Here is a 16,826-nt window from a genome sequence, read left to right as displayed (position 1 = left end):
TTTTTTTCTTTATATAGTCATTCCCTACTCTACATCTTAGTAATTCATCAAAATTATATGAGTCTTATGTATTTTCCCAAAAAAAATATTTTTTTATTTTCCCATTTATTGATACTTTCTCCGTTTCAAATTATTTTATCGTGATTTTTTAAACATAGTTATCTACATCTTAGTGATTCATCAAAATTATATGACTCTTATGTATTTTCCCAAAAAAAATATATTTTTATTTTCCCATTTATTGATACTTTCTCCGTTTCAAATTATTTTATCGTGATTTTTTTAACATAGTTATTTTGAATTATTTGTATTTAAAAAATTAAAATAAATTTAATTATTTTTAAAATTTATTTTTAGTAATAATTGTTCTTTAAAATTATAAATAACTCAATAGAATAAATATTTAATGAAACATATAAATGAAGATAAATTTTTTTAAAAAAATCTTAATTTGAGATGTGAACAAAAAAATACGAAGATAATTTGAGACGAAGAAAATATAATCCAGAAGGATCATAAACTGCAAGAAAGCCTTGTCATTGTCTAACTAATAATTGTACTTTGTGGGAAGTAATTGTGAATATAACCTTGTCTGCTAGAGACGATTGTTCTACGCTTTCTCTTCTTCCTCTCTTATTTTTCATTATTTGTATTGTCCTTGGATACAAGTACAGGGTTGACAAATTAATCAAAAATACTGTTTCACTTTTAAATTTTTCTTTATAAAAAAATATATTAGATTTCTCATATTCGATCCCTTATTTTTGAAGCTGGACGGGCTCTTGTTATGGTACCGACCTTCTAATAACAGCAATCCAAATTTATTGTGAACACAATTACTATCGTATTAAAAATTAAATCTGAAACTCCTTTCATTGATTCATGTCTGAACTATCATTTTTATCACACATCATCTTCCGACTCGTCCAACTTTCAAGTCTGAACTCAACATATAAAAGTCTCTTTCCCCTAACACTATTTGGATATGCAAGTTTCATAAGTTGGTAGAGCAAGAAGACCAAAAGATTTTTTTAAAAATTTTAAAAATTTCAAAAAATATTATTTTGTCAAGTTTTTAACTTGTGTTAGTTTAAGGGATTAAAACAACACGTTTAGATTAATTAAAGATTAAATGTGCTCACTTAAATTATATAAGAACTAGAACTGAAATATGACTATAAGTCTATAACTCGAGGATCAAAATTGTTATTTTCGCTTATCTCTAAACCTAAATAATTAGTTGCATAAATCAGGAAATTAACTGGAGGGATTAATTAAAGTAGTATTGTTATCATTAGGGACAAGATAAATTGGAGCCACTAAACTTTGGGTTGAAACAGATCTTTTCTGTTTTCAAAGCTAGCCCTAACAATTATGTTATGTGGACCAATAGATAGGACATTAAGAATTGCCTTGTCTCACCAATTTAATTCATTAAAGTAAATAGGGGCTCTTCTGAATTCCATTATTCAACCATGAAAGTGGTCCCAGTATTGTGGTGGAATAGATAGGATATCTTCATATTTAATTATATTAGAGTTTTTGAGTTTGAGTTTTTGGGTATGAAATTTTGTTTTATTAGAGAGTGCTTTTTTTTATATAGGCCTTACGCAAATTCAAACTAATTGAGACCCCAATCATAGGCGAAGTTGAACTTTGAGTTATTTATCTTGATGATTAGAGATCAGTTTTCACTTTATTTTTTTATTTTTTAATTTTAGTGATATATTCATGTTCTAGAAATCTTAAATTCACATCTCACCCGTAATATCAAACACTAGATAGGGAAAAATATAGTAACATAAATATAACCTAATTCCAATAAGATCACTTTCAATCCACCAAAAATGATTCCATGGATGTGAGTTGAAGCTCTTCAATTGCAGATTGGACTCTCCCTGTTTATGGCAATAGAGTTTAGTGAGCTTTTTGAAATTGGATACAAAAAGTTCATTGTTATTTGGGACAGTTTTGGAATCAAAATTACTTTCCAAATGAATTGCACATCTGGACAACAAATAATGCATCTAATTTGAGTATAAATATAGCATAATTTCAAATAAAATATTTGTAACTAAAATTACATAAAAATACTCTCCTTCTCATTTTATATGACATATTTTTCATTCTAGTTTAGAATATGTTGAGAAATAGGACAACATATCTGTAGTTTAGATGATTGACAAAGTGAACCTTGTTTACTACTTGTTATCTTATGCCTATTCTATTAGATTAATCAAGAATCAGGTCCTCGAGATGCGAATGCGAACACCAGAGATTGCAGCAAAGAAGAAAATAAGTAGAAACAAAGGGGCGAAGAAGGAAAGAAATAAATAGCTTAAATTAAGGAGCAAAGAAGAAAAGAAAGAAGAAATGAAGAGCACAAAAAGTTCAAAGAGGAGTCAAAGTTTCCTTATAAATGAAACTTCTTTTAAGAAGGAAAATCATAAATTTCTTCTAGGAGGCAAAGTCATATTCGAAGTAAAAATCTTAGTCCGTGATATACTAGGGCATGGCGAATCTCCAGGTGAAGACCACTGAGAGTCGCATCTATTGCGTATTCACAAAATTCATCATCTTGAAAGCACTAGCCATTGGGGCAATACTGCAAGACTTCCTAATCACAACATTGAAACCTAGTTCACGAGTTATATATGTCAGAGTATATACTATTGAATATTTGAAGTTTTATCGGTTAAAAATTAGAGTTATTAGTCTTTGTTGATTCCACTAGTTGGAGTAAATTGGTGAGTTATTTTGTGTGATGTTTGGGTAGTTAAAGGCTAGTGTTATTAGTATTGGTTGAGTTGTTTTAGGGTTATTATTGAGTTGTAGTAATTCATTGATTGAAGAGAGTAGTTGCCTGGGTGAAATTTGTAACAACAAGCGAGTTTGACTTCTTAAAAAATACGTTAGAATAGTTTGAGTGAATTGTTGAGTTGATGTACTAGAGTTAGTTTCTTAGATTGTTGAGTTGTAATCTAAAACGATGATGTTGAGAAAGTTCGTGGAGATTGGTGGTTGAAATTTATGTGTCGTGAATTTACAGCACTATCGATGCTCAAAACAAAGGATTATTGCAAGTTCCTAAACATGCTTATGAAGATATGATGTGTATTTGTTAATTGTTGTAGGAAAAACACATATAAAGGCACAGGGAGAATTAAAGTTGAAAAATAAAACTTGAGGCAGTCTACAAGATGTTGTACGGACCGTGGTGAGTTGTACGATCCGTCAACTTATCCCTAGAAAAGTGCTTCTAGAAAGAAAAAGGTGAAATCATGATCTACGATACCTTGTACAGACCGTAAAAGCTTACACAATTCGTGGTCTTGTCCGTGAAAGAATATTGCATCGAACACAAAATGAAGCTTGTACGAGACCTTTCACGGACAGTGGAGATCTGTACGAAACGTAGAGAGGCCAGATGAAAGTGAAGGCCAAATTGCATTTAAAAACTAAGTAAAAGTTCACAGATCGAGAACATTTTTTCGGGTCATGAAACTGATCGCGGAAGGGTGCCGGCTTTATTTTTTCTATTTTGTTTAGAATTAGATTTTATGTCTATAAATAGTTTATGTTTGGGTTTATTTCGAGGGTACACCCTGTTATCTCATTTTGAGAGCATTGTGAGAACGTACTTGAAGATTTTTACGTATTATTGAGAATTTATCACATGTTGATCCATCATTCCTCTATTGATACTCAATTGGTTGTTTTATTTTTGTAAGTATCTTTCACATGAATTCTTCATCAATTCTTGTTATCGTTCTTACGAACATGAGCGGTTAACGAAGTAGATTAAGTATGAAGTAATTCTCGATCAATGTACATATATACACTATTCTTGTCTTCGTTTTGATTGCTTTCCAATGAGTGCACATGTTAGAACTTGCCCGTATTCAAAATATTTGCTCGAGAGAGAGATAGTGATTAGGAAATGATAATAATAGAAGAGATTCGAAGTTATAATCTTTCGTCTAATTGCTTGAGCCGGAGAGTGGATAGCCTTCTGAAGTCAAAAACAAGGGCTAATAATTAAAACACGTTTAGACTAAAAGGTGATGAGCGATATTCATCTAATAAGGCCGAGAGGCGTCTAGGTGTTCCTAACTTGTTAGATTTTGCATGCTATGCATTAAGAGAAAATTACTAGTACGAAATGCCTATTGAGTTACGACGTCATGGGAAATACAGTTCTAATATTTTTATCAATTGATCACAACTCTAAGCATGTCTTACTTTGTTACTGTGACTATTGTTACTAATTACTAAGTTGAAACTAAAATCCCTCAATTACTTAATGCATTTTTACTTTCTAAAAATATTGGCTACAGCTGAATATAAGTACTGACAAACGTATTTTCTTTACATTCTTTGTGGGTTCGACCCCAATCGAATTGGATTCTATATTTGATAATGATCGTTTTATACTTTTGTAAGGATAAGTAATTTGAACATATCAAAATCCTACATAGCATAGATCGTGCTTTTTTACTCTCTTAAACAAGGAACCTTTCTACGATAAAATTGTTAATTATGTTGTTTACTGATTATTGTGCTTCTAGAAATCAAATTCTAAATATGTGTAGTGGGTGTAGTAGTTCTTTTTAAGAATAATATATTTTTCTTTCATAAAAAAATCCTAGCGGACCTACTTCTTTTTAACAAAATACCTTTAGTGAAAGATTAATTGACAAGACAAACTTGAATTGAAATATTAAAAAAGTAATTATACGAAGAAATTAAAAAAAAAATTGAATAGAGTACATATTCATCAATCTTTTTTACTATTTATATAGTGTAATTTTTTTAAAAAAAATGTAGTAACCTGTCAAATATTTTCATATAAAATGAAACAAATAAAGTATTAAATCACAGTTTTCTTATAAAAGATTTGAAAATTTGATTTTATACTCCCTCTATTTTAAAATAAATGATATTTTTATCTTTTTATTTATATTAAAATAGGCGATGTTTCACAAAATTAAGAAGATATTGATTGTTTTCCTTCCAATAGCACATTAAAAAACTATTTCTTTTTAAAGCATTTGAAAAGGTGAGTGATCGTAAAAAAAAATACTTCCTACTTCTTAGAAGTGAATAATTTTTGAACATGCTCAAGTTAAAAATATTTTATCCGTTTATTTTTATTTGTCATTATTTAACTTGGCATACCTATTAAGAAAACAATTATTGTTATACATATTTTTTCACTATTCCTATTTATTGATGTTTGATATTAGATCTTAAAAAATGATTTGGAAAATAATATTTAATGTTAAGAATAAAACATGAAATAACATAATTATCTTTTCTTGATATATTAAATGTGACAAATAAAAACAAAAATTCACTTAAAAAATAAGTGACAAATAAAAGTTAAGGGAATATAACTTATTTTAAAGTGGAGGAACCAATTGACACTTTGCATAAATAATTTTTGGGCAATGATACATCTTAATTACATATCTTTATGAGGTATTACTTTGACCACTTCTTTTGCCATTTGGCATTATTGGCATATATCAAATATCAAGACAATGCAAACCTACTTCTTTTTAACTTGTTCGAATCAAATTAAAGGGATGTGCTTGAGTCTGTATATTAAAATGTCTTCAACCTAATTGGGTTGGAGTAATTGACAATAGTTTGTAATGATCTTTTCCCGTCGTTAGGGGTAAGCCGATGGGGAAGGATTCCGGGCGACAAAACTTAAAGTAGTAACTTCGGAAAATTTGAGCCTAGGCAAGACTTTGATGAATTTTGAGTCAGGTGAAGTCTAGGGTGATCACATGAATTATGGGAGGTCAAATTTATAATTTGATTGGATAGGCTGATAGCCAAGGCGTTACAGAGCATTTAAAGTTTTACGGAATCGCATTTGGCTGAGTAAAACTCCCGGAATCAAAGTTTCCGTGAAGGGTATATTTTAATACGTCTTTGAAAGGGGGTGTGTTGTGAAAGGGGAGCTTGGAGAACAAACTCCTAGCTCTCTATTCCCGCATATCCCGTTAGGGTGGGATTATTCCCGCTAGAGAGGGACAGTCGCGACTTAAGTCATGAAAAAGATCAGGAACGGTCTTTTCTTCAACATTCAGTTTCTAAAACCCCAAGAGGCGACCTAGGGCGATTTCAATTGATTTTCCACGGATTTTCACACTTAAGATATGGTTTTTACTCCCTAGATTCATACTTTGATTTTTAGGAACTAGAAGTATGGGTGGTAATCATTGGGGGAGGGTTTGGACTGAAAATCTAAGGTGGAAAATAGCCCTATGGCAAGGTTAGGATCATGGATTTGGCCTAGGTGTGAATTGTGTTATATTTAATGATAGTTAGGCCATTGTGTTGATCCTTTATATGTATTTATTATTTTCTAGACCAAGAACGAGAAGAACGAACCCGAAAAAGGAAGGCTATTGCATTGTAAGGGTTTGAAAGCTTGAATTTGAGGTAGGTGATGGTCTAGTTTTCCGTATGTGTTTCATATAATTGTTAAATTGCTTCATGATATGCATGTGTGTATATGAATAAGGAAATGTGCTAGATTATATGTGAAATGATCACTTGCTGGCCTGTTATTGTGATGAACCTGTTCTTGGTGGTATAAATATTGTAAACATTGAATGTTCTTGTGATTGTGCTATCTTGGGATCGGATGTCACGTTTCGACTCATAATTTGGATCAGGTGTCACTTTCCAACACATATTTGGATCCGGTGTCACGTTCCGACACAAAGTTGATTATTTGTAGGTTCCTTGAGAGGACCTTACTGTGAAATTATAGCATGTGAAAGACATTGAGCTGTGATATTGAAATGTGGTTGACATATTCTGTATATGTATGTGCCTATTGTGTTGAGATTTACTTGTCTATGATCCGCTTACTGGCTAATTGCGTGATCCTACTAGTACACCGTTGTTTTTTGTACTAATACTACTCTTACTCTTCCTTTTTGTTGAGTACAGGTCATATTCAGCCAGTAGGAGAGAGACCTCAGTTGGAAGAACTGCAGGTTGTTCAAAGTCCAAGGGTGAGTTATTCTATCATACTGTCGTGGACTTTTCTATCTATCTCAGTCCTTCTTTCGGGACTCGGATGTTCAGACAATTTTTTTGTTTATTTATTTGTTTCTATTTGGAGTTGTACTCTTGTTCTAGACTTGTTAGTTAGAGTTTTGGTACTATAACTTTCAGTTCCTAAGATGTGTTTACTTCCGCACTTCATTGTTATTAACCTGTTTGGCTGAGTTTATGAAAACTCAACATTATTTCTAGTTATTTCTTGCTTCCGCAAGTTTTAAACTATTATCTCCTAAAGTTTGATAAGGTGGCTGTAGAAATGGTTCTCCCACTGAAATAAGTATTGTGGGTGACAGTCACGGCGGGGTGGGATCGTGATATAGTTGGAAATATCTTCTCACAAAGTTCTAGAATATGTTCATAAATTATTTTAGTTTTTTTAAAAAAAAAAGAAATATTGAAATTGTTATGAAATATTCTATCTTTAAATAAATAAAGCGGAGAAAGTAAAAAAAGAAAGAGAGGAAGACAGAGCAGAAATAAGATGAAGCAGTATGTAATATTCTTCTTATTCTATGTGTTCATATCTTTTTTCAAATGCACAGACTATGCATATATATAGGTAAATAACGTACCTAATTTTTGGCCTAACTTTCCAAGTGGTGGGCTCCACTTGGAAAGAGACATACATATGTAATACTCCCCATTGGATGTATATATATAAAAAAAATATTCTAGTGAACAATAAATATACATAGTTATTCTGATGTTGTGCCTCGTTAAAAACCTTTCTAGGAAAACCCAGTGGGAAAAAACACTAGCGAAGGAAAAAAAATACACATATCTGATAATACGCATTGAATGTTGCCTCATTAAAAACCTTACCAGAAAAATCCAGTGGGACAAAACCTTGGTTAAGGGAAAAAGAGTGTAGCGCGTATTTTACTCCCCCTGATGAAAACTTCATTTGATATTTTGGAGACGACGCATTCCAACCTTATATCTTAGTTTTTCAAAAGTTGAGGTTGGTAATGTCTTTGTAAATAAATCTGCAAGATTATCACTTGAACGAACTTATTGTACATCAATTTCACCATTCTTCTGAAGATCGTGTGTGAAAAATAATTTTGGTGAAATATGTTTCGTTCTGTCTTCTTTTATGAAACACCTTTCAATTGAGCTATGCACGCGGTATTATCTTCGAATATAACTGTGGGTACTTTGACATCACTTTTCAGGCCACATCTTTCTTTGATGAACTGTATCATCGATCTCAACCATACACATTCTCTACTTGCTTCATGAATTGTTATTATTTCAGCATGATTTGAAGAAGTAGCAACAATTGACTGCTTTATGGATCGCCATGATATAGCAGTCCCTCCGTGTGTAAATAGATAACCTGTTTGAGATCGAGCTTTGTATGGGTCTGTTAAATAACCTGCATCTGCATAACCAATAAGGTCTGCACTATCTTTGTTAGTATAAAACAAACCCATATCAACAGTACCCTTTAGGTATCACAAAATATGTTTGATACCATTCCAATGTCTTCGCGTTGGGGATGAACTATACCTCGCCAGCAAATTTACAGAAAAATATTATATCAGGTCTGGTTGCGTTAGCAAGATACATAAGTGCACCAATTGCACTGAGGTATGATACTTCAGGACCAAGAAGTTCATCATCCTCCTCTGGAGGTCGAAATGGATCTTTTTCCACTTCAAGTGATCGAACAACCATTGAAGTACTTAATGGATGTGCTTTGTCCATGTAGAATCTTTTTAAGATCTTTTCATTGTAGGTAGATTGATGGACAAAAACTCTGTTTGCTAAATGTTCAATTTGCAGGCCTAGACAAAGTTTTTTTATCTTTTCGAGATCTTTCATTTCAAATTCTTTCTTTAGATATTCAATCGCCTTTTGGACCTCTTCAGGGGTTCCAGTGAGATTTATGTCATCAACATAAACGACGAGTTTCAAAAACTCTGCTTCCGTTTTCTTAATAAAAACACATGGACAAATGACATCATTTATATAGCCTTCATTTATCAAGTACTCACTGAGGCGATTATACCACATATGCCCTGATTGTTTTAAACCATATAATGATCTTTGCAGTTTTATTGAATACATTTCTCGAGACTTTTTACATGCTTAAGGCAATTTTAATCCATCTGGATTTTCTTGTAAATTTCATTATCAAGTGAACCATAAAGGTAAGCTGTAACTACATCCATTAGATATATTTCAAGATTTTTATGTACAGCTAAACTGATGAGATATCGAAAAATTATTACATCCATAACTGGTGAATATGTTTCTTCATAGTTGACTCCGGGTCTTTGAGAGAATCCTTGTGCAACAAGGCGTGCCTTATATCTTACAATTTTTTCTCATTTCATTTTCGCACAAAAACCCATTTATAACCAACTGGTTTTACACCTTCAGGGGTTTGGACTACAGATCCAAAAACCTCACGTTTAGCAAGTGAGTCTAATTCAGATTGAATTGCCTTTTGCCATTTTGGCCAATCGCGTCTACATCGACATTCTTCGACGGATTTAGGCTCAAGACTTTCACTATCTTGCATGAGGTTAAGTACAACATTACATGCAAAAACATTATCAACCTTGATTTTAGATCGATCTAATTTTATCTCATCACCGAAAGAACTTATTGAAAGTTCTTCATTCACTTGAGTCTCGGGTTCACTAATTTCTTCAGAAATATCAGGATTACTCAAATCTTGACCTTCTTCAGGAGGTTCTATTGTAGTATCATTTTTATTATTTCTCACGCTTCTCTTTCTAGGATTTTTATCCTTTGAATCCAACGGTCTACCACGCTTCTGGCGTGTTTGGGATTCAGAAGCTATGATACTTGTAAATGGTCCTTTTGCGACATCAATCCGGATAGGTACATTCACTGCAGGGATATGTGACTTAGTTATCTATTTCAAATTAGTAAATACATCTGGAATTTGATTTGCTATTTTCTGCAAGTGGATGATCTTCTGGACTTCCTGTTCACATGTGCGGGTACGTGAATCAAAATGTGATAGTGATGAAACTTTTCACGCAATTTCTTTTTCTTTTTCGGTTTCCTTTTTCTCTCCCCCTAATGGCGGAAAAATTGTTTCATCAAACCGACAATCTGCAAATCGAGCAGTGAATAAGTCTCCAGTCAACGGTTCAAGGTATCTAATTATGGAGGGTGAGTCAAACCCAACATATATGTCCAACCTTCATTGAGGGTCCATTTTTGTACGTTGTGGTGGTGCTACAGGCACGTATACCGCACAACCAAAAATTCTTAAATGGGCTATATTTGGTTCATTATCAAATACTAATTGCGACAGAGAGTATTTAGTATAATGTGTCGGTCTGAGACGTACAAGTGCTGCTGCATGTAAGATAGCATGACCCCAAACAGTAATTGGCAATTTTGTTTTCATTAGTAGAGGTCTTGCTATTAATTGTAGGCGCTTTATAAATGACTCTTCAAGGCCATTTTGAGTATGAACATGAGCAACAGGATGTTCAATTTTTATCCCAATTGATAAGCAATAATCATTAAATGCTTGGGATGTAAATTCTCCAGCATTATCAAGCGAATGGCCTTAATTGGATAATCTGGGAATTGCGCTCTCAATCTTATTATTTGTGCTAACAACTTCGCAAATGCCAGGTTGCGAGATGATAACAGGCACACATGAGACCATCTAGATGATGCATCTATTAGGACCATAAAATATCTAAACAATCCACTAGGTGGATGAATAGGTCCACATATATCTCCATGTATACGCTCTAAAGAACCAAGAGATTCGATGCCAACCTTCAGGATCGATGGTCTGGCAATTAATTTGCCTTGATAACAAGAAGCACATGAAAATTCATCATTCGTAAGAATCTTCTGGTTCTTTAACGGATGTCCAGTTGAATTTTTAAGAATTCGTCTCATCATTATTGATCTAGAATGACCTATTCGATCGTGCCATAACACAAATGTATTTGGATCAGTAAACTTCTGCTTTACGATCATATGTGCTTCAATTGCACTAATTTTTGCATAATATAGGCCAGATGACAGAATTGGTAATTTTTGCATAATATAGGCCAGATGACAGAGTTGGTAATTTTTCCAAAATATATTTCTGGCATGAGACACTCTTGGTTATACCAAGATATTCAATATTCAATTCATTTAGTGTCTCAACATGATATCCATTTCTGCGAATATCTTTAAAACTTAACAAGTTTCTTGGGAATTTAGAAGAAAATAATGCATCTTCTATAACAATTTTTGTCCCCTTATGCAGAATTATAATAGCTCTTTCGGAGCCTTCAATCATTTTGGAATTGCCAGATATCGTAGTAATATTAGCTTTTCTTCTAAGCAAATTGGAAAAATATTTTTCGTCTTTAAAAATAGCATGAGTTGTTCCACTATCAATTACACAAATATCTTCTTGATTGATCATTGATCCAAATAAAATTTGAAGCATTTTCATATTTTCTTCAAAAAGGAAAGAAAGTAAATATTATAATTAATACATGATTTATTATACAAAATTTTATTTCCTTACATGGATTTAGAAAAATACAAACATAATATTTAATACAGACAACAACAAAGAGATTTATTTAAATATCATTGGGCTTATCAACATTCATATTTACTTCTGGAAAATTAAAGAAATCAGTTACATCCAGACGCATGGGCTCAATATTGTCCTCAGAGATAAAATTTGTTTCTGGATTATTTTCTGTCCTCTTTAACGATGCCTGATATAGCTGAACCAAGCGTTTTGACGACCGGCAAGTCCGCGAATAGTGTCCCACACCTCCACATCTATGGCATACACTTTCTGAATTTTTCTTGGGCAAAGCTTCTGGCTTTTTACCCTGCCTTTTATATTACTGATCATTTCTCGGTGCCAGCCGAGCATCATGATTATAAGTTCTTTGTCGCCCATGACCATGACCACGATCACGATTGGGGCCATGACCTCTTTTTCGTTGGTTATAATTTGCCTGATTCACTTCAGGGAGCGGCAAAGAACCAACGGGCCGACTATCATGATTTTTCATTAATAATTCATTATGACGTTCAGCAATAAGTAAGTGAGATAATAATTCAGAATATTTTGTAAAGTCTTTTTCGCGATATTGCTGCTGCAGGAGCATATTCGCGGGTGGAAATGTGGAGTATGTTTTTCAAGTTTATCTTGCTCCGTGATTTCATCTCCGCATAAAGTTAACTGAGCTATAATTCTAAATAAAGCAGAATTATATTCAGTTATATTTTTAAAGTCCACTAGTCTCAAATTCAACCAGTCATGACGTGCTTGTGGAATCATGACCAACTTCAGGTGGTCATATCTTTTCTTTAAATTTTTCCACAATTTCAGGGGATCTTTTAATGTAAGATATTGTAATTTAAGACCCTCGTCAAGATGGTGGCGGAGGAAAATTATAGCTTTTGCACGGTCTTGACTAGATGCCTGGTTATTATCTTTGATGGTGTCTGCCAGACCTATCGATTCAAGATGAATTTCGGCATCTAGTGCCCATGAGGAGTAGTCTTTTCCAGAAATGTCCAAAGCAACGAATTCAAGTTTGGAAATATTTGCCATTTTCTGAAAAATAAATTAAATAAAACTCTTACCGCTTTTTGTTAGCTTGAAACAATAGCCGGAGCCTCGTGCTGATAATGTGTTATGAAATATTCTATCTTTAAACAAATAAAGCGGAGAAAGTAAAAAAAGAAAGAGAGGAAGACAGAGCAGAAATAAGATGAAGCAATATGTAATATTCTTCTTATTCTATGTGTTCATATCTTTTTTCAAATGCACAGACTATGCATATATATAAGTAAATAACATACATAATTTTTGGCCTAACTTTCCAAGTGGTGGGCTCCACTTGGAAAGAGAAATCCATATGTAACAGAAATAATATTCTTTCTAAAAATAGTTTGAATTATATGTTCATCATTTGGTTTGCGAATTGTTCTGGGATTATAGTCCTAAGACTAATATATCCCACTACTTAAGTAGAATAAAATAACACAAAGTTTAAAGTATATATACTCTAAAATACTTTAACTATAAAAAAAAATATAAATTTTATCTCAAACTTAATTTTAAAATATTTTACTAACCAAACGATTATATGAGAAGATCTTAATACTCTTTTGGTTAACTTTTGCTCCTATTTGTTAGAATAATTCATCAATCAATTGACAAACCTTTAGTCCCTAAAAGTGTGATGCTTTGTCTAAACATTTTAAAATATAGATAACTATAAAAAATTAAAATTAAATATGTTAACCCTCGTATTTCAAGTTGTTTATTCTCTCTCTCTTTTTGTTTTGCGGGGATGAATTAAGTTATTGTGTGCGAATAATTAATTAACTAAAGAGACCATCAAAAGTTATAATCGAGTGATAAGTATTTTTCACTCGATTAGAGATTTCGAATTCGAATTTATAGTGTCGCCTTTATAGGAAGCATTTTATCTCAAATTTGATATCAAACACAATAAGAGTGGGGAATCTCCAAAAAAAAAAAAAGACATCTCATTTTTTGTTAGAGTGGTTAAAAATTCCACATTGATTGAGGAATGAATTGATGATTTGCTTATATGAATTTGGACAATCCTCCCTCATGAGTTAGTTTTCAGGGTTGAGTTAGGCTCAGATATCATATCTTTACATGATTTCAGAGTCCGGCCCATTCCCGTTTGTGCTTTCGGTCCACACTCCAATTGGGTCTAGGCATTAAGGGGGTGTTAGAGTGGGTAAAAATCTCACATTGATTGGGGAATGAACGAGTGGTTTGCTTATATGGATCAACCCTCCCCTCATGAAATAGCTTTTAAGGTTAAGTTAGGCTTAAGTGTCATATCTTTATGATTTTTCAATATACAAGTAATAAATTATATTTAAGACTTGTAGATGAATAATGATAATTCATTAGTATTCATTTTTTAAAGAGAATATCATACTTTAACAATTTACTTGTCACAGGTGTGATATACAACTCCGTGCGGAAATTTATGGGCTTTGGACAACCTTATTATATACTTTTTTGTATCAAATTAATTATGAGTCGCTATTTTTAAAAATAAGTATCTTAAATTATTTTTTATTTAAAAAATTAGTTTAATTTTTATTCTTAATAGTAATTATTTTTGAAGACTACAAACATCTTAATAGAATAAATATTTAATAAAAAATTATATCTTGAAATTATAAATAAGAATAACATAATTAAAGTATAATATGGGGGTCTGGGATAGTAGTAATGATGCGAACACTATGTGGGATAGGACAGCTAGTTGTATTAGGGTTGTAGCAAGGGAAGTGTTGGGAGTATTGGCAGGTAGCCGTGGCCGGCACCGAGGAGACTGGTGGTGGAATGGAGAAGTGCAAGGGAAGGTGGAAGAAAAGAAGATAGCGTATGCGAAGCTGATAGAAAGCAAGGATGAGGTGGAGAAGTGGACGAATAGGGAAGTCGGCGGTCTCGATGGCAAAAACGGCAGCTTTTGAACGCCTTTATATTGAACTAGAACAGAAAGGCGAGGATAGGAAATTGTTCAAGCTATCCAGGGCGCGGGAGAGAAAAGCACACGATGTGGATCAAGTGAAGTGCATTAAGGACGAGCATGGAAAAGTATTGGTAGAGGAGACCCTCATTAAATAGAGACGACAGTCGTACTTTCATAAACTCTTGAATGAAGAAGGGGACAGAGAGATTGTGTTGGGAGATTTGGAACATACAGGGAGGCTTCACGATTTTGGGTGTTGCAGGAGTATTACGGTCGAAGAGGTTAAGGGTGTTGTGCGTAGGATGCGCTGGGGAAGAGCGACCGGACCTGATGAGATTCCTAGGAAATTTTGGAAGAGCGCGAACTCGGTAGGTTTGGAGTGGATGACTAGGTTATTTAATGTCATCTTTAAGACGGCAACGATGCTCGAAGATTGGAGATCGAGCGTAATGATCCCTCTATACAAAAACAAGAGGGATATCCAGAGTTGCAACAACTATAGAGGTATCAAGCTTCTAAACCATACTATAAAAGTGTGGGAAAGAGTGGTGGAGATGAAGGTTAAGAGAGACGTGTCTATTTCAGAGAACCAGTTCGAATTTATGCCGGGACGCTCAACTACAGAAGCCATCCATCTTATGAGGAGACTGGTGGAGCATTATAGAGAGAGGAAGAGGGACTTGCATATGGTATTCATCGATCTAGAAAAGGCTTATGATAAAGTTCCACGAGAGATACTATGGAGATGTTTGGAGGCTAAAGGTGTATATGTGGCGTACATTAGGGTGATCAAGGACATGTATGAGGGAGACAAAACCAGGGTAAGGACAGTATGAGGGGACTCAGAGCACTTTCCAGTTGTGATGGGGTTGCATCAAGGATCAACCCTTAGTTCATTTTTATTTTCCTTGGTGATGGATGGATTGACGCGATAAATTCAAGGTGAAGTGCCATGGTGTATGCTTTTCGGAGAAGACATAATCCTGACTGATGAGACCCGTAGCGGAGTTAACGCTAGGCTGGAGGATTGGAGACATACCTTGGAGTCTAAAGGATTTAAGCTGAGTAGGACCAAGACAGAGTACTTAGAGTGCAAGTTCAGTGAGACACCTCAGGAGGTTGGCGCGGAAGTTAGGCTTGATGACCAGGCCATCCAAAAGAAAAGTAGTTTCAAGTACCTTGGGTCTATCATGCAAGGCAGCAGGGAGATTGACGAGGATGTTATACATCGTATTGGGGCAGGGTGAATGAAATGGAGGCTCGCTTTCGGTGTACTATGTGACAAGAAGGTGCCATCAAAACTTAAGGGCAAGTTCTACAAAGTGGTGGTTAGACCGGCTATGTTATATAGGGTGGAGTGTTGGTCAGTTAAAGTCTCTCACGTTAAAAAGATGAAAGTAGCCGAGATGAGAATGTTGAGATGGATGTGTGGGCATACCAGGAGTGACAGGATTAGAAATGAGGCTATTCGGGACAAGGTAAGAGTGGCCTCGGTGAAAGACAAGATGCGGGAAATGCGACTGAGATGGTTTGGGCATTTGTGAAGAGGAGAGACACAGATGCCCCAATGTAGATGTATGAGAGGTTGGCCATAGATGATTTTAGAAGAGGTAGGGGTAGGCCGAAGAAATATTGGGGAGAGGTGATTAGACAGGACTTGGCGCAGTTACAGCTTAACGAGGACATGACCTTAGATAGGAGGGTGTGGAGGACCCATATTAGGGTAGAAGGCTAGTACATAGTCTCGTTATTCTCCCGTACTAGTAGGCGCATTAGCGCACTATAATTTCTTGTGCTCTGATTTCTGTTATTATCTCTCTATTACTTTCTGTACTTTGATTACTCTATTTTATCTGTGTCGCTTTCGTTATTTGCGTTATTCGTTATTTTCTTCCTTATATCGCTTTGAACTTCTTAGCCTTATCTGACCTCTTTTTATACTTCTTTTGAGCCGAGGGTCTCCCGGAAAGAGTCGTCCTACCTTGGTAGGAGTAAGGTCTGTTTACACTTTATGCTCCCAGACCCCACGTCGTGGGATTTCACTGGATTGTTGTTGTTGTTGTAATAACATAATTAAAGAAATTCCTTATAAATGTGTAGAAGTGAATGGCGACTGATAATCTGAGATAGAATAAGTAAATGAGACCAGAAGATATGAAATTAGATATTTTACATCAAGTATGAAGGAGACTTCACTATATAATCTCCTTTACTTTTCTTTTATTTTCTTCTAATCTCTTGCAT

The sequence above is a fragment of the Solanum dulcamara genome, chromosome 3, assembly GCF_947179165.1.
Source record: "Solanum dulcamara chromosome 3, daSolDulc1.2, whole genome shotgun sequence".
NCBI lineage: Eukaryota > Viridiplantae > Streptophyta > Magnoliopsida > Solanales > Solanaceae > Solanum > Solanum dulcamara.
This window is presented reverse-complemented; position numbering follows the sequence as displayed.